We start from the raw sequence: 24,886 nt of genomic DNA on the forward strand, positions 1-24,886 counted from the left end.
TTGTACAATGGTGTGGTGCTGTAGTTTACCGGTAATGAATGTGGCAGTAGTCTCAGGGCAAGCTCCTGCTCTGCTAGACTGTATTCAGTTATTCAGTATCATATGACAAGTGCACAAATACACACTGTGTCCACAAACATAATGTAGAAACCAAAGCCCCTCCCTGCATGAGGCTAACGCTCCTTCAGTAGTACAAGTGTGTGTGTGTGTGTGTGTGACGTTATGGAGAGATATGAAGAGAAACAAGAATGTGAGTATAGTGTAGTAGGGCAGTAGTGTGTAATGAAGAGGAAGCTGAAGCTCAGGTCATTTTTCTGCTGCAGCTTATGCACTGTACCACAGCTCCATTTACAGCCTAACCCAAAAATGATCACTTAGTAAAATTATATTGCTAAATTATTAGTGTATATATATATATATATAAATCCTGGGTCTAAGTATGAACTCTCCTTTTCAGCACACCCCACAGGTTTTCTATTGGGTTGAGGTCTGGGGATTGAGATGGCCATGAGAGGAGCTTGATTTTGTGTCTTGTGAACCATTTTTGAGTAGATTTGGCCACATGTTTAGGGTCATTATCTTGCTGAAAGACCCAGTGACGACCCATCTTCAGCTTTCAGGCAGAGGCCTCCAGATTCTGATTCAAAATGTCCTGATATTTCAGAGTTCATGATCCCATGTATCCTTACAAGGTTTCCAGGTCCTTTGGAGGAGAAACAGGCCCACAGCATCACCGATCCTCCCCTATACTTAACAGTGTGCATGAGGTGTTTTTCTGCGTACTCATCCTTGGTGTTACGCCAGACCCACTTAGACTGTTTGTTGCCAAAAAGCTCGCTCTTGGTCTCATCTGACCAAAGCACACGGTTCCAGTTAAAATCCCAGTACCGCTTGGCAAACTCCACCCATCTACGCTTATGAGTATAACTCAAAAGGCTTTCTCCGTGCATGCCTCCCAAACAGCTTGTTGGCATGTAGATAGTGCCTAGTGGTTGTTTGCGAGACCTCGTAATCCCAAGATGCTACCATTTTGTTCAATCCTCTTACAGTGAACTTTGAATAACTTTTTACTTCTCTTACCGTACTTCTCACTGTGCGTAGTGGCAAGATACACTTGCGTCTTCTTCCAGGCTTGTTTGTCACAGTTCCAGATGTTTTGAACTTTTTGATGACTGCTCTGACTGTAGATAAGGGAATCTGCAGGTAAGTGGCTATTTTCTTTTAGCCATTGCCTGATTTATGAAGGTCGACACACATCTGCCTTCCTTGAATAGTGTGTTCTCTTTTCTTTCCCATGTTTAAGAGTGAGTAAGAGAAATAGGCCTCTGTGTAACACCATATTTATACCCCAGGGAAACAGGAAGTGATGAATTACTAATTAAAGGTTCCTTTGATTCACTTTATACACTACAGTAGAAATTACATAAAAGGTTCAAATACATTTATTTCCAAGAAATTGTTAAGCGTGCCAATAATTGAGGACCAGTCATTTTATGGGAAATAATTATTTCTTAGTTTTTTTTCTTTATTTTTTTTTTCCCACTTGATTTGAAGGTTGCTTTTTTCACATTTTTTTCAGACTGAGATTATGCTTCTGCAATTAAAATTCAATTTTTGTTAAGGCTTTTAACACATTTTAACTAGGGGTGCCAATAATAATGGAGGGCGCTGTATTTACTCCATATTTACTCAAAGCCATTCTGTCTGTTTATGTTTAGCCTGATGCTCTTTCCTTTGAAATAGGCTTTTTTACCTTTGGGGTGTTTGTGTGTGTGTTTGTGTGTGTGTTTGTGTGTTTGTGTGTGTGTGTTTGTGTGTTTGTGTGTGTGTGTTTGTGTGTTTGTGTGTTTGTGTGTGTGTTTGTGTGTTTGTGTGTTTGTGTGTGTGTGTGTGTGTGTGTGTGTGTGTGTGTGTGTGTGTGTGTGTGTTTGTGTGTGTGTGTGTTTTTATGTTTGTGTGTTTGTGTGTGTGTGTGTGTGTGTGTTCTGAGCTGAAGCTGTTTTGTCTGATATCTGTAACCTGATGTCTGTCTATAGATGTTAAAGGTATACCGGGCCATATACGAAGGATGTGCAATGTCGACATGCAGCTCTGAGTGCATTCATCCAGTTTAGCTCAACAGCTGTGTACAGGAAATGTCATGCAGCAGGATTATAGTTCATATATATAAGTTCAGCTATGTTTCTAAGTAAGGATACTAGTTTTTTTTGCTTCATTTGCATGGAATAAATTAGTAAATAAATACAATGTGTTGTCACTGGCTGTTACTGCGGTTATTTGGTTAACCATAACAGGACACAGGCCTTCACAAGTTCATAAAATCTTTTTCACATGCTCAACAAAATAACAAAAACAATAAAAAATACTGAATCTCTCTTTCTGTCTTACACACACACACACACACACACACGTGCATTCACACATGCACACATTCATTAAATCTTTCACACATGCACAAAAAACAACAGTGAAACACACTCACACACTTACTAACCAACAAGCATGAAATCTCACTCATAAATCACACACACACAAATGAATTCTTTCACACAAACACATGCCTGCATGCCTCTTTCTCTCTCTGTGTGTGTGTGTGTGTGTGTGTGTGGCTGCAGTTAGCAGGTTTGTATCATAGAGCGTGGGAGTGTGGCAGGTTCATTGCTGCACTGGACTTTCTGCAGCACTGAACATCCAGCAGCACATCAGTGCAAACAGTGTGTGTGTGTGTGTGTGTGTGTGTGAGTGCGTGCTTGTGCTTATAGACTTCAGTGCATGTGAGTATATAATTTGCATACAAGTGCTTCATTTGTTTCCTGTACACACTCACAGCTTATTTCTAGTTTTTCCAGAACAAAAAATGTCCTGATATTGTAGGATTCCAGGGAAACACAATCAAACTGAATCAGAGTAGATAATCATCGTCTCATTTTGAAATTGTGGGCACCTGTGAGGAATGCCACCACCTCCATATATTTTCTGAACTGCTCCCCACAGAGGCTGCAGAAGAGAAAAACTCAAGTTTCTATTTCATGCATGAGCATTTGATTGCATCTTCACGCTTGATTTGCTTATCTTTTCCGAGCTGCAGTTCCTAAACACTGTGGCCCTTTGGTGTATATCAAACATAATAAATAGTTGTATTTCACTCTCTTGTCACAGAACACAGTCCTGGAAATGATTGACAAGAAAGAGAGACACAGACAGACCAAGAGATGCAATGCCCAGTTATTACAGCAAGAGAGATAGACTAGACAGATTGAATATATTTTACATTAGCTCCTTTTGAAATTTAAGAACGTGTTATTCTTTGGACAGTGACCATCATATGTATATATTTATATGTCATCATTATTATATATACCCATTTACACACACACACACACACACACACGTGCACACACACACACACACACATATAGTTTGTGTGTGGGTATGTTGAGAGCAGTTTCCACTGTCTGAGAGTGAATAGCCCTTGACTGTGTGTCTGTGATGTGTAGATCTAACAGTAATGCAGATGTATTATCTGAGGTGCTGCTCCATTAGCAATGACACATGTAATTTTCTCCCTCACCCAAACCCATCCTACTCCTGCCCAAAGTGGATTAACTGCTCTGATTGGTGCTTTGTGCTCAGGGTCGTTTGTCATGCTCTTGGACAGCTCTAATCTTTCACAAATAAAGTGAATGTAACATGCAGGACTAAGTCATTATGTCTCGCCTTCACCCCGCCTCATAAACTTCCCTTACAGGAATATTCTGTGCAAAATCTCATTTGTAAAATTTTCATCTGAGTGCAGTTAACATAGCACAGGAAGTAAGGAAATTGGTGTTGGGTAGATTATTTGTTGTAATAATGCTTTTTGGCAATAAATTTTATACCATTGGTAAAGCCTGTTAAGGAACATGCATTTATGGGATGAGCAGCAGAGCTGAGTATGTGAGTTGCGCACATGAAAAATTTGCCAAATTCTCTCTGCCAATGCCAAACGGCTTATTCTGCCATTGACTCGTTTGCTGTTTGGTGGACTGGATGATTGAAGTTTGAAGAAACAAGACATATTGGCAATTTAACAGTAGTAGCGTGTAGAAGAACCATACACAGACACAACAGCCTGGCACCTCCTCCTTATGCTGGTCACCAACCTGGTCACACACTGCTGTAGAATAGCATCCCATTCTTCAGCCAGCATTTGTCAGTCAGCCAACGTGGTTGTGTTGGTCACTCTGGCACAAACAGCACGAACAAGCTGATCCCACAAGTGTTCAATGGGGTTCAGGTAAGGACTGCTGGCAGGCCATTCCATCCTCTCCACTCCCAAATTCTAGAGGTAGTCTCTGATAAACCCCGCTCTGTGGGGTCAAGCTTTGTCATTTTGGAGAATCGAGTTTGGTCCCAGACTGTGGAGATGTGGGCTTGCCACTGGTTGCAGAATTTCATCTTGATATCTCTCTGTATTGAGATTGCCTCCAATGATAACAAGCTTTGTTTTTCCAGTGAGGGAGATGCCGCCCTACACCATCACACAAAATAATCTGTTTGGCATTGGCAGAGAGGATTTGGCAAATGTTTCATGGGCGCAACTCACATACTCAGCTCTGCTGCTCATCCCATAAATGCATGTTCCTTACAAATGTGGCACCATTTAAAAGGGAAATTAACAGGCTTTCCTAAAACAGATCACAGTGACAGCACCCCCTGTTGGCCCCACCAATGCCATCTCCAGAAGCCATCCAAGCATTTCCTATGAGGTCTCACATTCAAATACTGCCCAGTTTCAAACCTCTCAGCTTCATATTATTTGCAGGTTCTGTGTACTTATTCTCAGAAAAAAACATTTGCAGGCCACATGCACTCAAGCTTTTGCATTGGGGTGTTTCCAATTACTTAACATTGTTGGAGGGCAACTTTTGATGATTTATGTAGTCTTTGATTTTATGCAGATGATTTATACCAAACATCAGAGACTAAACATATCAGACCAAACAGATTGGATTTTATAGTAAATTTAGAAATACTACTGCTTTCCACATGGAAGACTGAGCTTCAGTTTCCCACTTAAACCAGAAAAACTACACTTTACTGGTAAGTGTCCTTGGGCAAGACCTCCAATGCTATCCATTTGTTGCAGTCATGTGATTTTATTTTTTTATTTTTTTATGGGATGGGTGCCATATTGGGGGCCAATTGTCTGGTCTCATAGTGCAGCACTAATGTGAATGAATTGCAGATGGATTAATGTATCTCATACACAGCTCCACTCCTTGAGCTCAGAAGCACAGAAGCCGAAGTCTTCTTTACATCAGGGGTGTAAGGGATCCCATCATGTTGCATAATGACGAGAAAAAAGACACATTAGCATTTTTGTCATAAGATCTGAAGGAAAATTCCTAGCACGTCAAAATGTGTTTCTCTGCTTTCCCGTCCAAATCTGAGTGAGATACTCTTACATGAATCATTCACAAGCTTCAGTTAGCATCTTATTTAACTTGTGTTTTGTTTTACTGCACTCTCTGAGAGTTGAATACATTTTTGGAGATATTGTACTATGTAGGAAGTATGGTGCTATTCGGGATGCAGGCCGACCTCCCTGATTGTGTCTACTGATTGACACAGGCAAACAGGGCTCTGTTAAAAATGTCACATGAAAAAATGGATCAGGAATCCATATTTATATTTCTTTGACATCTAACTAAGGACTAAAATGTTGAACGAAAAAATAAAACAATTTAAATATCAAAGATTTTGTTTGAGTTTTGAATGAAGAGTTCTAACCCAATATGGAGGCTGCTATACACAGTGATGTCATTTGCAATCATTGATACACTCCTGCCTTTGTAAATGGATTCAAACTGTAAGACACTGTAGAGGGTGGAATATCTGCTTAATGCCATGAATATGCATGTAAATATGCATTGGCAGGTGGAAGTATAATTGTGATTTTTCACTGAACTGTCTCTTTAAAGCCACATTCCTTCTCCAGTCATTCATTCCTCTCTCTCCCCAAAGGCTACTGAGACGTATTAGATGACTGCTAATCGAACTCCACTGAAATGCGTGAACATTTTCTTCATTGTTTTGGAAAACCACTAACCGATTCAAATTATTAGCAGATGAGAGTTAGGTCCAGGGGCGTAGAGATTAATACAGACAGAGATTCACAAACACCTACATTTATCACAGCTTACAGTAAGTGACTACTGAATATTTGTGTGTGTGTGTGATGTGTGAGTTTCAGTGTGTGTGTGTGTGGAAGAATGTAATGGAAAAATGTGCATGGGAAACAGGTGGGGGTTTACTCAGCCCTCTGGACTCTCATTTGACACCCCATACTCTTTGTATTTTTCTCCATTGGAGCCCCTCTCTATGGTCCAGTAAAAATGCTAAGCACGATATATGCAAAGCCCTATCGACAGCTCTAAACCAGACAAGTTGACTGGAGACAAGCTGCTGTGATAAACTGCCCCGGGCCACATTGTGAATTGAGCCTGGGGTTTGGGCTTGGTCAAGGTTGATTGGATTGCAAATAGTATCGAGCAAAAGGATTGGGCCACATTAATGGGCAAGGCTGCTAATGACCTTCTCACATGAAATGCATTTTGGCTAGTGGCAGGGTCTCCACTTAAGCGTAGTGAAGAACTAAAAGCCAGTTTGTGTATTTAAAAAGGGTCTATAGTACATTATGGGTGTATATTACAGACTCCTCTTAATGTGCAAGAGAAAATGCATTAGCTTTTACACAGTGCGTTTGAAGGGAGTTGAGGGAGTTTGAGATACACTGGGTGTTCATATCTTGTGTCCATGCTCAAGTTAGCCTGGATCATGTCCAGCCACACTCTAAATTGAATAAAAATAATGACACAAATAGGCTGCTCAGACACCATTTGCTGGTTCTGAGTCATGCTGATGGTCATTTGAGTTCACTGTGGGAATGTGTGTGCTATGAGTCGGGCAGGGGAAAAGGAGATTAAAGATAGGCATTAGCGCTAAGTTCTGTAGTTGTGCCCATACAGAGCGGCAATATTCATAATGCCTACAATGAAGTTGGTCATAATAAATAAGTATTTTCAGTTATAATATATTTATTTGAGTAATAATATGTTTAAAATCCTTTGCAGTTTTGGTAAAAGTGTTATTGCAAAATAATATTTTAAGCCTGATATTATCCCAGTGTCCTAGAACACACGTGAATGATCCTGTCCCCAAATGTCACCTTTTTTCATTTTCCAGCATTTAATTAAAAATAAATCTTTTTAAACAACTGGTAAATAATAATTCATATTGATAAACCATGTTTAATAATCAGTTCTCAAAAGCATGCTACCTGAAGTAGTCAGAGCTCTGATACTGTTAAAGAAGTTTTTATTTTTGTTATTTATTTAGTAAAGATTAATTATTGGAAGAATTGCTGATGTGTTATATTTACGACTTTAAGAATATAGCACAGTGATGGTCAAAACCTAATCATGGTTCAGAGATATTTAATTTTAGTAACAATCATCTCACCCTTAAGGAGGTGAGGGGGGAGTTGCAGATAGATGAGGAGAAGCTTTTCTGAAGGTGGATCTGTTGTTCTTGAGCTTGCCTGGAGATTTGCCCATTTTTCTGGGCAGACTGGACAGAGAGACTGGAGAGAGACTGTCCAGTGCACTGAGAACAGAGAGGTGCACCTGATACACTCCTCAAACTGGCACAACTGAACTCTTTTACTTAAACATGGACACTGATACTCATGCTAACTTTAATATATGCATGTACACGCTGAAGGTTGTGAAAACACACACACACACACACACACACACACACACACAAATACACAGAGACTCAGTGAGTGTAATTAATCCTCCTGCTGTGTCAGGCAGTGACTCATCACACACACATACGGCCAGGCTTGCTTTGCTAGAGTACACACAGTCCTGCTAAATGGCTTCTACACACACACACACACACACAAACACACACGTACGTGAGTGCTAACAGAGGACAGAGCATAGTGACAGCCACACACTCACATGCTTTATGTTTTTCCCCTCCCACTGTGCATGTACACACACACATACACACACATACACAGAAAGCCATTTGAATGGTAAGCCGCAGCAGGAAGGGCTTTGTGCAAACCAGCCGGCGTATGTAAATGAGGAGCAAGTGGGGTGTGAGTGTGCGGCTCCCATGCAAATGTAATGGAGACCTCAACCAAAGAGGTTATAAATAGACACCCAGTGTGTGGCTGCCTCAATGAACTGCGCACGTCTCTTAAAGCGACACACACACACACACACACACTTGTGCACCTCACACACATCAGACCACAGCTTTATTTTCTACTCAGCAGTTTACATGCAAGGAAAGAAAGAAAAGAGAGTTCCGGCTTTACCATCAGGGTTTAAAGTTATAATGAGAAAAGGCCAAGGTCTAGACAGTTTATCAGGTTTTGAAACTCTACCACTGATAGGCTGCTGTGACGCTTACAAGGGGTTCTGTACCCAGCAAAACAACAGGATGAAAAGATAAAAATACACAAACTACAGCAAGAAAAATAATATTTAAAAATAATGGATCAGATTGTCCAAATTTGGTTGTTGGATTTTGTTGCATAGACTGTAGCATTTATTGTGTACGAGTTTTTTAAATGTAGTAAGTAGTGTTTCAGCTAGGTACTTACTAACAGCTTATTTATGTTTTTTGTCCTTCATCTGAGTGTGTTCTTAATGTTGGTTTCGTTTTCATGTTCATTCTGGTGCCTCAATTTTAATACAAAATACTTGTAATAATGTAAGAATCATCAAGGAAATCATACTGCAACCTTTCATTTGAAATATCACTTTAGCCAAGTCAGTATGTGTACTGAGCTGCACTGTTTGGTGGTTTTCTGGCTCAAAGCCTCCTGATTCAACTCATTAACTGCCAGATTTAACTGTGCAAGACACAGGCCCTCCAGGTCTCACAGCTACAGCAGGTCTGCTGCTTCACCCACATCCCGATACGAGGGGATTGCCCGTGACATTTGTCGAAGATTCATACCGCACTTTACTTAGTTTGTTCACAGGCAGACTTTCGCCTCTACTTTCCGTCTCTGGGCTAACAAGTGCGAGCGTGAGAGCGTTTAGCAGAGAGGGGTAATAAGGCATGAGATTACATTAGGTCACCAAGGAAATCTCTCAAATAATGGTTGAGACTTCGCCAAGCAACCATGCCCTCTAATGTAAGCAATCTTTTTATGCCCGACTGTCTGTTCTCCTAACAGCTCTGGGCTGTGAGACGCCCTTGGTTCACCTTGTAAAAGTGTCACTTTTAAATATTTGGTCTATTGTTGTTTAACAATACACACATGCTGAGTTTCAGAACTATATTCAATTCTGGGTTCAGGATTCGATTTAGCTTCTGATTATTTGTCTTGATTGTACAGAGCTCTAACACAGATTGGTTTGATCTCCAACAAAAAGAGACCAAATGTTGCAGTCACTAGTATTTTAAGTGTGACCTTAGGGGGATAAAGAAAGAAAAATCAGTGTGGGTTGTGTATAGCATAACCCATTTTTTCAACGTTTTTGACATTTTTATATAGTTTTCACATTATAAATCCTTTACTTGTTATTTAACCACACATTGTTGAAGCTGTTAGCAGTGTACAGCTGTTTAGACTGTTTACCCCCCCCCCCCCCCCCCCTCCACATCATGCCACTTCTATGATCCACCTCAACATGTTTGTGTGGAGTATTCGTTTGCACACTGAGGCCATTGGCTTCTTAATTACATTTTCCATCTACTCGTGCTTGACCACCGCAAAACAGCCAGACTCTCTGTATCCATGCAGGCCAGATCTTTGTGGCTAAGTGTTACTAAGCAACTTGCTGTTTCAGTGGTGAGGTCACACTGTAAACGCCTCACAGGTGAGTGTCTGACAGCCTCGGCTCTAGTGATGGTCGAGTGTAAAAGCACCGCCGGAGCATGACTGCATTTGGAGAGGGTTTTCTAAGAGGCCGCATGACAGCCAGCCCAAATGCCACAATCACATGCCAGTTGGTCTCCCTTGGTAAAGTGCTGTGACCTTTTCAGACTGTTCAGCTTCTGTTCACACCTTGTGTTCGGTGAGCCCACTAACCTGGGTCACCATGTTTGTCCAAGTCCATGAGAATAATTACCAAGTATAATGTGAATTAGCTTTGCTCTGTGAAACGTCCAGATGAACAATTTAGCAAAGTCTGCTGGTCTCATATAGTCTACACTATAGTGCCAAAGGTTTCTGGACATCTGCTGACCTAACACTTACCCCTGCTTTGCTGCAGTAACAGCTTCTACTCTGGGCTTTACAGTAAATTTTGGAACATATATGTATGTATGATTTATAACATCAGTGGGAAAAAAATATGGTTCTACCCATTTGAACCCTAATAAAAATGCTCCACTGCTCAATAGCTTAGTGGATTCTTATTTTTCTATAGATAAAATACAATAAGAATATGTGCACCTTAAAGTAGCTGAATTCACAAATGATAAAAGATGTTTACAAATTAGCATGGACCAGTGTAGCATTTACAAATTAGCATGGACCAGTGTAGAAATGTTGCAAAGCAGCATGAATTAAGAAGCCCTGTTGATTTTGCTCTTTGCACTGAGGTGACCTCGTGTTTTTAATGTTGAAACTACTAACCTCAAACCAGCCTTACACTCTTTAGCTGACTGTTTTTCCCACTGTCCCCACATTATTCAGAATGACAGCGTAAGCTGAGGAACAGCGCCATCTGCCTGTGGAAAGTATAAATGCTGTATTCCTGTGCTTTATTTTCCTCCTTTGCACAGAGATGTGTGAAGAGCAAAGTCAAGGCAACTTTCTTTTAAAATCTCAGGGATATTCAAACTAGGTGTCGGTGCTGAATATTTATAATCTTTGCGCTTCTCTTGCACTGCATCAATTATAAATGGAAACCTTTCATATTGTAGATTTTTTTTTTGTTCTTGTCTGAAAGCAGAAAGCCGACACTGTCTGTTTTCTGGCTTGTTTCTCAGCGGGGGTTCTGGGGAACAACGGTCCCATGTGCGTTTTCAGGAGATACTGCAGGCTGTTCTTGGGCTTTGAAAAGCTGGGCAATGTGCAGAAAGACTCTTTTCTCTTTCTCTCTCTTTTTCAGTCTCTTTATGTTTCTCTGTCTGTGTCTGTCCTTCTGTCTGCTTCTATCACTGAGTCTTTGTTGATGTGCATACTACCTGTCTTCCGTGATTATGGTGTTGTCTTCTAGGTTTATGTTTGCCATTCCATTGTTTTTAAAGTTAGCCCCTCCCCCTCAAAAAAACTTACCACCTGAGGATCCCTTTTTGTTAGGACATTTTTTGTAGTGATGTATACTTATAAAGCTTGAGTGGGTTTATATTCCAGAAAAGACTTAATTGACTTGCTATAACAGTTTGATTAGATTTTATTCAGCCATATAATCATTAGGTACTGATGTTGGAAGATTAACTCTGAATCTCAGACACCAATCCAGACCATGCTGAATGTATTGGATGGAGTTCCACACCTCAATGCTTGGTGGCTTTACACACCTCCAGTGCACACTTGGCATTGGACAGAGTGACCTTGTGCATTTGTGTGACATTTTAGTAGCTGAGTCCACTCATTCGACATAGTGCTGACACACGTTGTGTGCGGTGTATATTTTGAAACTGTTAATATACTTTGTCCTCTTGGTACAAAAAAAGTGTTTCTGTGGTATGGGCCCTTTAATGCTGTGTTCAGCAGAGCTCTTTCACAGTGGGCAGTAAGCCGATCCTCAACCTGCTGGAAAGAAAAGGGACGCTTTATAACAATGCTGGAGAGTAACATACACCCAGTGTGTGAATGGGTTTGTATGATTGGTGGATAATGGTGTCAGTCAAGCCAGAGCTAGAACGGGAGTTGAACCTTTTGAGGTCTGTGTGTGTGTGTGTGTGTGTGTGTGTGTGTGTGTGAGAGAGAGAGAGAGAGAGAGAGAGAGAGAGAGAGAGAGAGAGAGAGAGAGAGAGAGAGAGAGAGAGAGAGAGAGAGAGAGAGAGAGAGAGAGAGAGAGAGAGAGAGAGAGAGAGAGAGAGAGAGAGAGAGAGAGAGAGAGAGAGAGAGAGAGAGAGAGAGAGAGAGAGAGAGAGAGAGAGAGAGAGAGAGAGAGAGAGAGGTTGTTTCAGTACATTGTGGTAACCTGAGAGAGGCAGTGCTATCTGCTTACTGCTGCTTTTGTCTTGGCTGATACGTTAGCACAGGCTGGAGAAATTAAGCAAGGACACTTGTTATCACTGCATCAGCCTGCTCACAGAGGCACAAAGAGAAGAGAGAGGGAGAGAGATAGAGAGCAAGCTAGTACAGCCCAGGCCAGAATGGAGCTGACACCCGTCCAGTTCACCTGCCCTGAGTGGGTGGAAAGATTTAGATAGCTATTTAGGAGAGAGAGAGAGAAAGTGTGTTAGAGTATGAGGTATCCTCTATTTCACCTCTTGTTTCACCTTTGTGTTGTAGAGGAACTGAGTGGAGGGATTGAATAGTAATTGGCAGCTGAATGATAGGTTTGAGATTGCCACTGACCAGACTGACCTTGCTTTGATTTATTTGCTAAAATTGCTCCAGTGCTGTAAGATATGGACAAAATAATACAGTACTTTAATTGCATTGCTACATATTATGATTACAGTGTGCATGGTGACAGGAGGGGATTTTAAATACTGCCCCCTTATACCGTTAAGATACAGTGTGGTTTTGATTTGAAATGAGCCATTCTAGAGACACCTACTGAGCTGGGATTGTTTCTTTACAGCAGTAATGATAGGAACCGTAATGTGATTAAAGGAACACTAGGTAAGATTTGCTATCTTTATTTTCCTTATTACAGGTCAATGGTTTAAAAGCTGTATTTTTAAAGTAAAATTTACTACATATTTAATGTTCCTTTTAAAGCTTTGACTGCATTATATTTCACCAAAATGACTTTTAACAACTAAGATGTGCTGGAAACTATCTTTTGGAAGTAGTGGTTTTACAGAGGAAGACGTTGTATAAGATGTTATGCTGTGAATGTAAACAGAGCTATGTTAGAGACGTTAGAGTCAGTCTAAGAGGCGAGTGAGGGAATGAATGAGCTCTGATATCGCAGAGGAAATGTGTAGCATCCCTCAGTACATGAATGGCTGTGGGAAGTTGTTTTTCATCATTAAAAGCATGGCTGACTCACTGCTCAGATACAGAGCTTAAACACAGGAGATAAATGAAGAGGAGGAATGCAAGTTGTTTAGCTTGTTGTTTGGGCTCTGTGTATGTGTTTTGCTGTTTAATGGAGTTTCCCCCCTTATGTAGCACATGTGCAGTCTCTCTCACACACACACACACACACACACACACACTAGTTTTTATACAATTTCAGGGCTTGAAAACATATATGCATATATACAGTGAAGCTGAATGTAGTTTTTGAATTAAGTTAGTAGTTTGCCAAGTTAGGAATATTTTCATGTAGGTTAGACACACACACACAAACTGGCAGTCTACAGTCATTAGGTTCTGGCTGAGAACATGAGCTCATGGCCCCGCCCACAACCACTCATCTATTGATCTGGTGTACAGCACTCGAGTAGTAATGATGTCATCCACTGCCACTCCCTCATTCACACGCACACTCACTCTTTCTCTTTCTCTCTCACTCACACACACACACACACACACACACGGCTCTGACCTTGAGTGGATTGAGCTAGTGGGCATGCTCACTCACTCTGTGTATGTGTGTGTGTAGGAAAGAGAGACGGACAGGGAGAGATATATTGGGCTTTAGGAGATGAAAGGAGAACCTCTAATGTGCATAAAAGAACAAAAGCAGGTTTCTCTGAGCCTCTCTGTCATGTGTTTTTCTTTAGAGAGAGGATAGGACTTGTGTCGGTTTGTAACCATCTGTCTGAAGAAGAAACAGTAAAACCAGTCAGAATTCATTAAAATCAAATCACACACATGTTTACTGTATCACACATGGCAGCTGCAGCAGCCCTCTATGCTGCACTAGAGTAATTGGTTGATCATGCCTGTGTCATTACAGAACGTCTTTGTCTTGTGTAGTATTATAGAATGTGTATATTTCTTAACTACGTCTGCACAATGTGGACACAATACAGCACTCTAATTATCTAATTATATAGTCATTAATAATGATTAATGTATGTATTTTTTTCCTACTAAAGTATATGAGCTCTAAACTCATGCTGGTGCACATTCATATGTTATTACCACTCTTGATTAAACAAGAATGTTTAAAGCATGTAATAGAACATTTCATATTTTATATTTAAAGTTAGCAACAGACATTTAAAAAGTATTTCCTTTGTGTGATGCAACTTTGTAGTGACTCCTTCAGTAAAGAGCGCTGGCAGAGAGATGCCATTTTTAACAAGTGACTGAAACCTGGTTCGACAGCTGCGTGTGTTGGAGGTCAATGTTTTTCTTCTAAAAAGTGGTCAAACATAACATATGGGATCCAACAGGAATTACATGGAAATACTGGGTGAACACAATGTGGAGGAGTGAGTTCCTTTCTGTCTCTGTCACTTTAGCTATAGTCTCTATTTCACTGTGATTGTCTTACTTATCCTGCAAGTAAGCTCCCACCCCCACCCCACTCACACAAACTCCAAACTCTTTCTCTCTTTCTCTTTCTCTCTCTCACTCTCTTTCTCTTTCTCTTTCTCTTTCTTCTTCTTCTGTGGCTTCTCCTTTCTGAGGTTGTTCAGTGGAGGGTTAGTGTGACCATTCATTTTCTTATGTCAAACTTCATGTTGTTTTATCATTTGATTGCACATTGTCAAGAAATAAAACAAACAAACAAAGACACACAGAAGCAGTGTAAATGTACCCTCAAAGTGTTCCCTGAAGGTACACTACATTCTCTCTTAATGATTAAAAAATATATTTTTGTTTTCATAATTTGTTATAAATGGAAAATAAATAGGTGTGAGGTGCTCCGGTTTCCTCCCACAGTTTAAAAACACATGTTGGTAGGTGGATTGGCAACTCAAAAGTGACCGTAGGTGTGAGTGTGTGAGTGAATGTGGGAATGTGTGTGTTGCCCTGTGAAGGACTGGCGCCCCCTCCAGGGTGAATTCTCGCCTTGCGCCCAATGATTCCAGGTAGGCTCTGGACCCACCGTGTCCCTGAACTGGATAAGGGTTAAAGATAATGGATGGATGGATGGATGGATGGAAAATAAATAGGGCAGCACGGTGGCTCAGCAGGTAGTGTCACTGTCACCAGAGATCCAGAGATCTGGGGTTGGGGGTCTGAGTCCCGCTCTGGGTTATTGTGAGGAGTTAGGTGTGTTCTCCACTTATCTGAGTTTCCTCCAGGTGCTCCGGCTTCCTCGCACGGTCCAAAAACACACAGTGGTAAGTTGATTGGTGACTCAAAAGTGTCCATAGGTGTAGGTGAATGTATGAGTGTGTTGCCCTGTGAAAGACTGGCACCCCCTCCAGGGTGTGTCCCCACCTTGCCCCCAGTGATTCCGAGTAGGCTCCAGAAATAGGAAAAGCATTGAAAGGGAAATCATTGTAAAACCATTGCAAAATGCCATTAAAATATAACATGGTAAAAATATGGTGCTAATTAAGTGCACTCTGATGTACTGTTTAGGGTATCACCACAGCGTCTGAGATTTTTCCATACTTTTATTTCAGTGTGGTTGATGGGTTTCTTGCTTTGTTTTGAAGCTCTTGTTTTGTCTGCAGCCTTAGACAGCAGATGTTAGAACAGACCCAGCCAGGGCTATGCACTTTAATGAAACTTTTTCACTGGCCAAGCAAAATATTTCCATCGAATTGCATTTTGCCAGAGTTAAACAGCTAAAGTGAACGGACGGAAGTTGTATCCATTAGTGAAGCAGGTGCTCTACTTTTTAATTTCAGATACATTTTAGAACTCATTTAAGCATTCTTTCCTTTTAAATGCCTTTCCTCCATAAATAATGGCTAAATAAATGGCTTTTACAGTCAGCCTTCCCCTTTCTCTCCTTCTATCACTGTGCATTCTCATCCCTCTGTCTCTCAGCTATGGAATTGATTTTGTCTTACTGCTGGAATTATATTGTAGGTCCATTAAGGGGAACATTTTATATGGACATATGCTGACACCAGCTTAAAGATTTCAGCAAGCATGGAAAATCACCCTGTCTAAATTGTTCTTAACAGAGCTAGAGGACCTCTGGAATGACTTATCAACACTCCTACAGATGATAACAACTATAACTATAACTCACCAAAAGAGCTGAATGTGTCTCTGCTGTATACTGTATCAGCAAGGCAGATTTTTTTGGCATTGGGTATTTATATTAATAAATAAAGATTTATAGTAATTTTAGTAATTTACAGTCATGTTTAGTGGCTTGTTGTTGACTCTCCCAGGACAGTTGTAGGAATATAATTTCTTCAGTCTTCATTCCAGGAATTCTACTTTTCTACAAGTGGATTCCCACTAAAACTGTATATTTTCTGTACTTTTCTAAGGAAGCACTCACTTTGTAAACATGGACCAGCCTCAAAAAGTGTGTGTGTGTGTGTGTACTGGCTTTGAAGGTAAACATAACTAATTCCTCAAACTATCTGTTAACTTAAGGACCTTTTTGTCAAAGGAATATGTGAATATTATCATTGTTGTTTACACTGTGAGATGGTGAATGGCGCTTTCACATGAAAGCATAAAGTAATGTGTAGATGAAAACTGCTCTGTGTCTGGAATGTGTGTGACGTCATTAGTGGTGCTTGTGTTTTGGCTCAGTGCAGAAGTATGCAAACTCCCTCTGGGCCCTTTAATGTATTCACAATAAAGAATGGGGACAAAAAGCTGTTCCTATTTAGACAATAGCTGGAAAAAATATACAATAGAGCCAGCTGTACATCAATGTTGTGATGACTGTAGCACGTAACACAGCATAGTATACATTCTTATGTTTGTTAGGTCTCTCTCTCTCTCTCTCTCTGACTGATAAAAGTATATAATAATTCACTGCAGGTAAATCCATTCCTCTGTTGCCTTTTTCATCCACTATATAACCAAATGTTTTTGGGCACCTGCTCATACAAGATTTCTTCTGAAACAGTATTAGCTTTTTGAGCTTGTTTCAGCAGGTACCTCGTCTGTTCTTCTGGAGAACTCCACACAGGATGTCGTAAAATTTCTATAGGAATTTGATGGCCATCTGCCAAGATAGCAGTTGTTAGGTTAGAAATGAATATTGGATTATAAATTGTGTACCACAAATATTATTTCCCACGCATCCCTAAGATATTGAATGGTTCTTCATCACTTCAGAAAACACAGTTCCCTGCTTTGTACCAGAATGCAGAGAGGCCTTGTATTCATTTGCAGCTGCTCCAAAAGCTCTTTTGTTTCATGCATGTCTTTGGGGATGATAAAAAGCCATGTGTGCACAGTTGAACGTGAGTGTGAGTGTTTTCTCAGTCCTCCACTGTGCTCTGCTGGCTGAGTGTGTGATGAGCGATGTGTGTACGTGCGGCTGACAGGCATCAGGTCCAGCTCTCAGCCTGTCACCACTCTTCATACACACACACACACACACACCTACACACAGGCACACAGGTGTGCAGGAGTGCTGACATATTTACACTGCTCTAATAAAGATTGAAGGCTGCTTGAAAGTGTGTGTGTATGTGTGTTTGAGTAATGTGTTTGTGTGTGATGTGTGTCATATCAGGCCCTACTAGCTTTCCTTTTCAGTACTGCTGGAATAATGCAATTGAAACCTGCTGATCAAATTTAGAGGTGCTAAATAATGAAAAAAAAATAATATGAAAATATTATTATATATATTTAATATGATGGCATGTAAAGTATATGAAAATGATTTATATAAATAATAATATGACAAAATGAGATGTCCACCATGTGCTATTTATACTTGAAATGTTAATTTAAAAATATCCTTATATTGTTATTGTTTAAAGGTTCAATTTTATTGTTTAAAGGTTCACTGGCTGCAAGTCAAGGACACGCCCCGGAAGGGGCGTCTGTCCTTCACAGCGCAACACACACACATACACACACACACACAGACATACCTAGGGACACTTGTGAGTACTATTAATGAATTTGATAACAGCAATTATTAAAATGGCAAGAGATTCTAAAATGGCAGTGTTTTTTGAGATGATTAAATGATTAAAATTGTTATTGATGCTTTATACTTGGTTTTTAAAATATAAACGAAAGCATCTAGAATGATAGCTTTTAGTGTTAGTGTTTGTTTGTGTCTCTTTGTGAGGACTGGGTCACATTAGCAGGATTTGTAGTTTAGTGACGTGGCGATGTCCAGCAGTGCTCTATTTCATTTACGCTGATAGTGCAATTTGGATGAAGAGTGGGACAGGGGGAGAATGCTTGTGCTTTATATGGAGCCTTTTTCAATGTCACTTCCATTTTCAATTACACCTCGAGCCCCAGGTCGGCTCATAAATCGGAACCAAATCTGTACCATAAAAGTCTTTACTCCAGTCTCGTGGCTCCTCAAGTAACACAACTGTCTGCATTCTAAACGTGTGCTCCGGGACATCTGCAGTCTGGAATCTGAAGCAGGGCAGGCCTGAGGTATTGTGGACTTTTCTGAGTTATGTTACTGTGGCCTGGCCAGTTGGAGTTGAATTCCTAAGGATAAGAAAGCAGAGAGTTGGGCATTTTCCTGCCCAGGCCATCTGTCAGACGATCCGTCAGGCCTGGAACACATGAGGCTCAGGCCAGCTGAAATCAGACGCTTATTATGAGGGAACGCAGGGCTGGCCACTAGGATTCCACACCAAACCTGCAGAAACCAGCAGAAATCCAGCACAGACTACACGTACACAGCAACTCTCCAGAGTGCACACTGTGGCATGTTCTGTTGCTGAGCAGATCAGACAGAACTGGAACTTTCCCCAAAATACTTTCTCAAGAAGTGAAGTTATTTTGAAGTCGATAAATTTGCTGCTATATCTTCCATCCATCCATCCATCCATTATCTGTAACCGCTTATCCAATTTAGGGTCGCGGGGGGTCCAGAGCCTACCTGGAATCATCGGGCGCAAGGCGGGAATACTCCCTGGAGGGGACGCTGCTATATCTTTACAGTTGTAAATTGATATAGGTATAAAAATTATTCCAAGCAAATCTGAAGCATTTGTATTGATCCATACATCATTAAACCTTCATAAAATGGGGTGTTTTCAAATTATGCCAAAAAACAATTGTACAGTTTGTTGAACAATATGTTCCAAAACATTAATAAAATAATTCCAAAACATAAGTGAGATATAGCAACATAGCTGTATTGTATTAAACGGGTCAGAATGGCTTATAAGGGAGGACTCCGTGTGGCACATCTATGACCTGTCATCAGAAAATTGTGAGTTTGATTGCTAGCAATGGCAAAGCCATTTTGGTCCTTGAATCCCAGACAGAAAAACTGTGGGCAGACTTCATTCTTGGTAGTAAAGCCCTCCTTCTACCTCATCACTCAGAATGATGCAGCCATGTGTTCACTGATATAAGAATAAGCAGTTGGTGCTCACTTCCAAATGTGTTAAGATGCCCTTTAATGCTGCGTGTTATGGAGGACGTGTATGTTAGACCTCACCCTCTCAGTCTGATAGTGTGAGAATAAAATACCCTATTTCTATAATTGAAATGCATATCACCTCATAGCCTGCATGTTGGTCATAATGGTGGAGTTAAGGTAGTGAAGATTGCCCTGTGAAAGATTGCCTTTTTTAATGAAACAGAATTTGAAATAATGTTTTAAACATAAAGCTCCTGAGAGAACTGTCATTATTCTGTATCTCCAATGTGAATCAATTTTAGGTGGAATTTGGCTCTGCATGCACTGATCCTCACTTTAAACTTCTGAAGTAAACCATTGAATAGTCACAGTTATTGAAATGTGTTTACTCCATGGAGAAGTGCCTCTGTGAGTGGCCTCCAGCAGCTAAGAGTAGCTTTCAGAGCAGTGGCATTCAAGACAAAGGCAAAGTAAAAGTGGCAGACTGAACCTCAGAACCTAACAAATGAGCAAGTTTATACTGGTTCTGTTTACTGCTTATGGCCTCAGCTACAGCTCAGCACAGAGGAAACTTTCAAGGAATTCAGAGGGCGTTTAGGCATTGTCTGTTCTTTTAGTGCCATGCCTGGTTTCACAGAACATTAAGACCAGAGTCAGGCTCCGTTTACTCAGGTCTCTTTTAAAAGGATGGGAACAGGAAATAGAATTTCTTTCTTCAAATTACTGGGACCTGGTTGAACTTGTCTGCAGTGTTGGTGACCAAACAGTGCCACAGCTTTTCGGGAATGAATGCCACAATGTCAGGATTGGTTTTCCGATGATCTGTAAATGAAGGCCTAATGATTTTCACTTCCACAAACACATAGAGTCCCCATCCTATCACTTTCATAACAGATTACTTTAATTATGCTTCCAATAAAATGATGCATGTACTGCTGTAGATCATTTGCATTTAATTTCCATGAGGACACAACTTTGTTTTTCCAAAATGATACATTTACAAGAGAAGTAAAATTCCCTCTTGACTTTGAATTCAGAGCTGATGGAAATGAATGTGGTTTGTTTGTGATTCTGAATCATTTGTACCAGTACTTTCGTTATGAAGTTTTAAAATGATATTCAGAACAAATGCCATTTTCAAATTACACCAAATTACAAAAAATATCAAATAATAATGTTAATGTTAAACATTAATTAGAGATTACTACTCATTCAGTGTCAAATGTTTCCGGAGCTAGCTGATAGGGTTAGTAGGATGGTATGAAAATAATACTATAAGTTAACAGTATTTTCCACATCCACTGGTGCCCAGTGAAATAGTTAAAACTCAGAAAACATTTTCACTATGGGGAAAAATGCTGATGGAAGGTGAAGAAAATAAAATTTAAACAGAAATATGTATATTATGGGCTTTTAAACTTGGTAATTGCTTTCACCTTTTCTCTTTCTCTTCCTTTTCTTATCTCCCCCTCTCTCCGTGTGATACATGACATATGGAATCAACCCCCTTCCTGTTTCACTGGGAGTTTTACACAAGCTCTGTTCATGTAAGGGACCTGTATTGATCTTATCCAGGCCTCTGAAAGCAACAGTTTGTCTCTCTCACAGTGCCCCAGAGATGTGGGATATAGAGGCTGCATTGGCTTCTGCACACTGCCTGCTCTGCTCCAGTCTTCAATCTGAGCTCTGTCCATACTCCTCCAGAATACTGAGACCAGCTGTGGGCTGGTTTCATGGCATGGACAGAAGGTCATGCCGCCTGCTCTGTGCTTTAAGATATACATACATATAGAGTGTAATAATACTGCCTTCAAGGCAGCAGATTAGCATTTGACTCCCAGCTCATGCACAAACATAATTCTGTAATAGAAAAGAGCCCTTGGGCAAGACACTGCCCTACCATTTGTATTGTGATTACAATTGTAAGCTGCTGTGATATCTTTATCCATAATGTTGTACCATTTTATATTTATATAACTGTTTAGGTTTAACATTGGATAGCAGCATCCACCCACAGTTTCTAGTTCATTGCATTCCTGTTGATCAGTGTGTCATACATTGTCAAAAATCACATTAACAAGTATCTGAGTCTACTTAACTACTCCACATGGTTTGTGTGATGATGTGGACGTAAGTTTCCATTACTTGTAGTTCCAGTTCAAGACATAAAGCAGCAAATGTCAAATACCAGTCATTTCTTGGCTGATTGACTAGATCTGTGGGTGAGAGGAAAATCATATACATTACATTTTTGGTCAGGGTATTGCTGAATTACAGGTAAATTAGAGCTTGTGACATCTTTTCATTCATCTTTTTTTATTTATTTATTTATTTAATTTTAAATACAATTTGTTTGAGGAAATTCTGAGGTGAGATTAACTTGAAAAAGCTTATTATAGGCTTATAGGCAGAATTAGGGGCTGGTCCCAGAGTAGCGCAATACCATCAGGTTACTGTGTCACTACCATGTTCTCTGATCCAAACAGTGCCTGAAAAGATGAGAGACTTATCGAAAGTATCAGAGTCAGTGTCAGAAAGTATGTGCTACCAAATCTCTGGTGTACATCTGTGTGTCTTGGAATGTATTCTGAGCCCAGCCTGTTTGATGTGAGCTCATGTTGATCATGTCTCTCTGCCTGCTTAGCACCCTGCCTAAGGGCACTGATAGGAATTCAAAGTACCATTTGTAGGCATTGCATCGGCAGCTGGCTCTGTGTCAGTGAATAAATGTGCTTATTATTTGTGGATCTGTGTATATATGTGAGTTTGTTTTCCTGCACTTTTTATCTCAAAACATGATTAAATATAGAGATAACATGCCTTAACTGGAGCATAATGGGCTCGGCTTTATAGTGGTTTTCATTAAGCAACATATTACATTTTTTTTACAATGTACAATGGAAAAAAATGTATTGATTTCAATGTTAGTATTACTGAATTCTTTATTAAAATTTAAGGACTGACTATATTATTTATGGTGGTGGTTGGAGGGGGGGTGTAAAAAGAAAACTAAAATCACATAACCACTGATTGAAACCATTTATTCATTCATTCATTCATTGTCTGAAACCGCTTATCCAATTCAGGGTCACTGTGGGTCCGGAGCCTACCTGGAATCACTAGGAGCAAGGCGGGAACACACACTTCACAGAGCGACACACTCACACATTCACACCTACGGACACTTTTGAGTAGCTAATCCACCTACCAATGTGTGTTTTTGGACCGTGGGAGGAAACCGGAGCACCCGGAGAAAACCCACACGAACACGGGGAGAACACACCAAACTCCTCACAGACATACACCCGGAGCAGGACTTGAACCCACAACCTCCAGGTCCCTACCTGCTGTGCCATAGTGCCGCCCCTGAAACCATTTAGTAACCCACATATATGACAGGAATTTTGTGTGTATGTTTATGTGTGTGTGTGTGTGTGAGAGAGAGAGAATATTTATGCATGTAAAGTTGCATCACCTGACAAAATATAAAAAGAAATATGTGTGTGTGTCTACAGGCAAAGCTGCAAATCTGAAAACTTGTGCTGTGTTGGATTGTAAGGACCCCCATGGGCTTCTCCACACACTGACAACCTGGAGGGAGAACACAGAAGCTGGACTGAATGAGGTATGTTAGGATTTAGGAAACACAAACACATCTCTGTCACATCGAATCTGTTTGTCTTTGACAGCTGTAATGGTTGTTCTGTTCCCGCCCACTGATGTTTTAAGTCCCTGTGGCTTAACACATAAATCAGAACAAATCAGATTATGTTACAAAATGACAGCAGCTAGTTAAGGAGTAATTTTACCTAAAAAAAAAAGTGTGATTTTTGCTAACGTGTATGTGTAGGTGTTTATTATGTATGGATGTGGTTCGCTTAACATTAGCGCTACATGATTTGGTTAAAGCTACTTCTGTGAGCTGCTGTAGGATTCACACTTGCTAATAAGCGTGCTAACAGCAGTGCCCTTCCATGGAGAGCTCTTATTGGTGGAGAAGAAAGAGTCTGCCTAGCAACAGAGCTATTGTTTACAAAACATCACTGAGCGCCCATAAACAGTGTCCACAGCACTTTCACAAAACACCTCTAGGAAAATCCAGCCTTTTTCTTCCTGAGGCAAGGAAAAATGCGCCTTTTATGATTCATACACAGTACATGAGAACACAGAGCACTGATTCATAGCCTGTGTTTGTGAACCTCTTGGTGCTAGCTCCATATCAGTGTCCTGTTAACCAATAATGTCACTGGTGAAATCCAAATCTGGTTTGTTACTCTATGCCTCCATGCATATATGCCCAGAATTTACTTTCCCCATATAGCTTGCATCCATTACAGCCTTATTTTGTAACTCTTTTACTACATCTTTTAAAGGAGCATCCCATGAATCATGCAAATGGTTTGTATATTTTTATGCTGGTGATGTAAGTCAGTCACTGAGGTCATTTTATCATTTTATTTATGGCATAACAGCTATAAAGAGCTGGACATTTATGAAGGCTTTTGTTTCTTATTCAGCAGGTCTTCAGCATAATAACACAGAAAGAAATGTTATTTTTATAGGCTATTTCTGTACACGTTTATTTGCCAGTTTCTCTCTCAGCTGATGAGGAGATTATATCTGCCCTGATAAAATGGTCCAGTATATGTCAAACAGACACAGTGTTTCGTTAGATCATTGTTGGAGAGTTGTGTGATTAATTGTGCACGGTTGTATGACTTCTTTTTCTGTGGGCTGAGAGTTGATTGGTTGTGGGCAGAGAATCACAAGGCTGCCCCCTACTGCTCATTTTGTGTGTGAGCTTTTAGGGTGCGTTGACAAGGGCAGATCTGGTGAGGTTATGTACCGCTGTGTTCTTTAGGATTCTAGGTTGGGTTTGAGTGTGGTGTCTATTGCTACTGATATCAGATTAGTAGAGATACATGATGTCAGTGCAGTCAGGCACTGAGTACAGAAAAGAGCAACTCCACTTCAAGAAAAACAGCTGGCCTCAGAATGTGATGTACAGTTAATTAATCATTATTTTGTTCCTCCCTGGACATTTTCTCTGATGTTGAAATGTCTGAATAAATTCAAGGTTTTTTATTTTTCACAATGCGCCAATCATATTTATGTGTAATTTCTTTCCACTTTGGCCTAGTGATTGGATATTTATTGCTTTGTTCCTTTTGTGAGAGGCAGGGATTTGGATCTTTGTTTTATGCTAGCTTGTGCGTGTTTCTGGAGTAGAGTGAGTTACATTTCAGACCAGAAATAGATTGAAATGTTGTAATCTGTAAGCTCCAATCAGTAATAACTGTGATTGACCCCGGAGATTTTCACAGAGAGAACACAAACAGCAATGT

The 24,886-nt window shown here is 40.3% G+C and overlaps 1 protein-coding gene across 1 annotated transcript in view; it reads left to right on the top strand.

Moving 5' to 3' along the window:
• Positions 1 to 24,886, top strand: part of atxn1a (ataxin 1a) — a 116,276-nt gene that overhangs the window by 54,727 nt on the left and 36,663 nt on the right. The window contains exon 3 of the mRNA XM_066673808.1: positions 23,057 to 23,166. The gene's annotated coding sequence lies outside the window, so the exon portion shown is untranslated. The remainder of the gene's footprint in view (positions 1 to 23,056; positions 23,167 to 24,886) is intronic.

The sequence above is a fragment of the Hoplias malabaricus genome, chromosome 6 (genome assembly GCF_029633855.1).
Source record: "Hoplias malabaricus isolate fHopMal1 chromosome 6, fHopMal1.hap1, whole genome shotgun sequence".
In the NCBI taxonomy this organism is placed as follows: domain Eukaryota; kingdom Metazoa; phylum Chordata; class Actinopteri; order Characiformes; family Erythrinidae; genus Hoplias; species Hoplias malabaricus.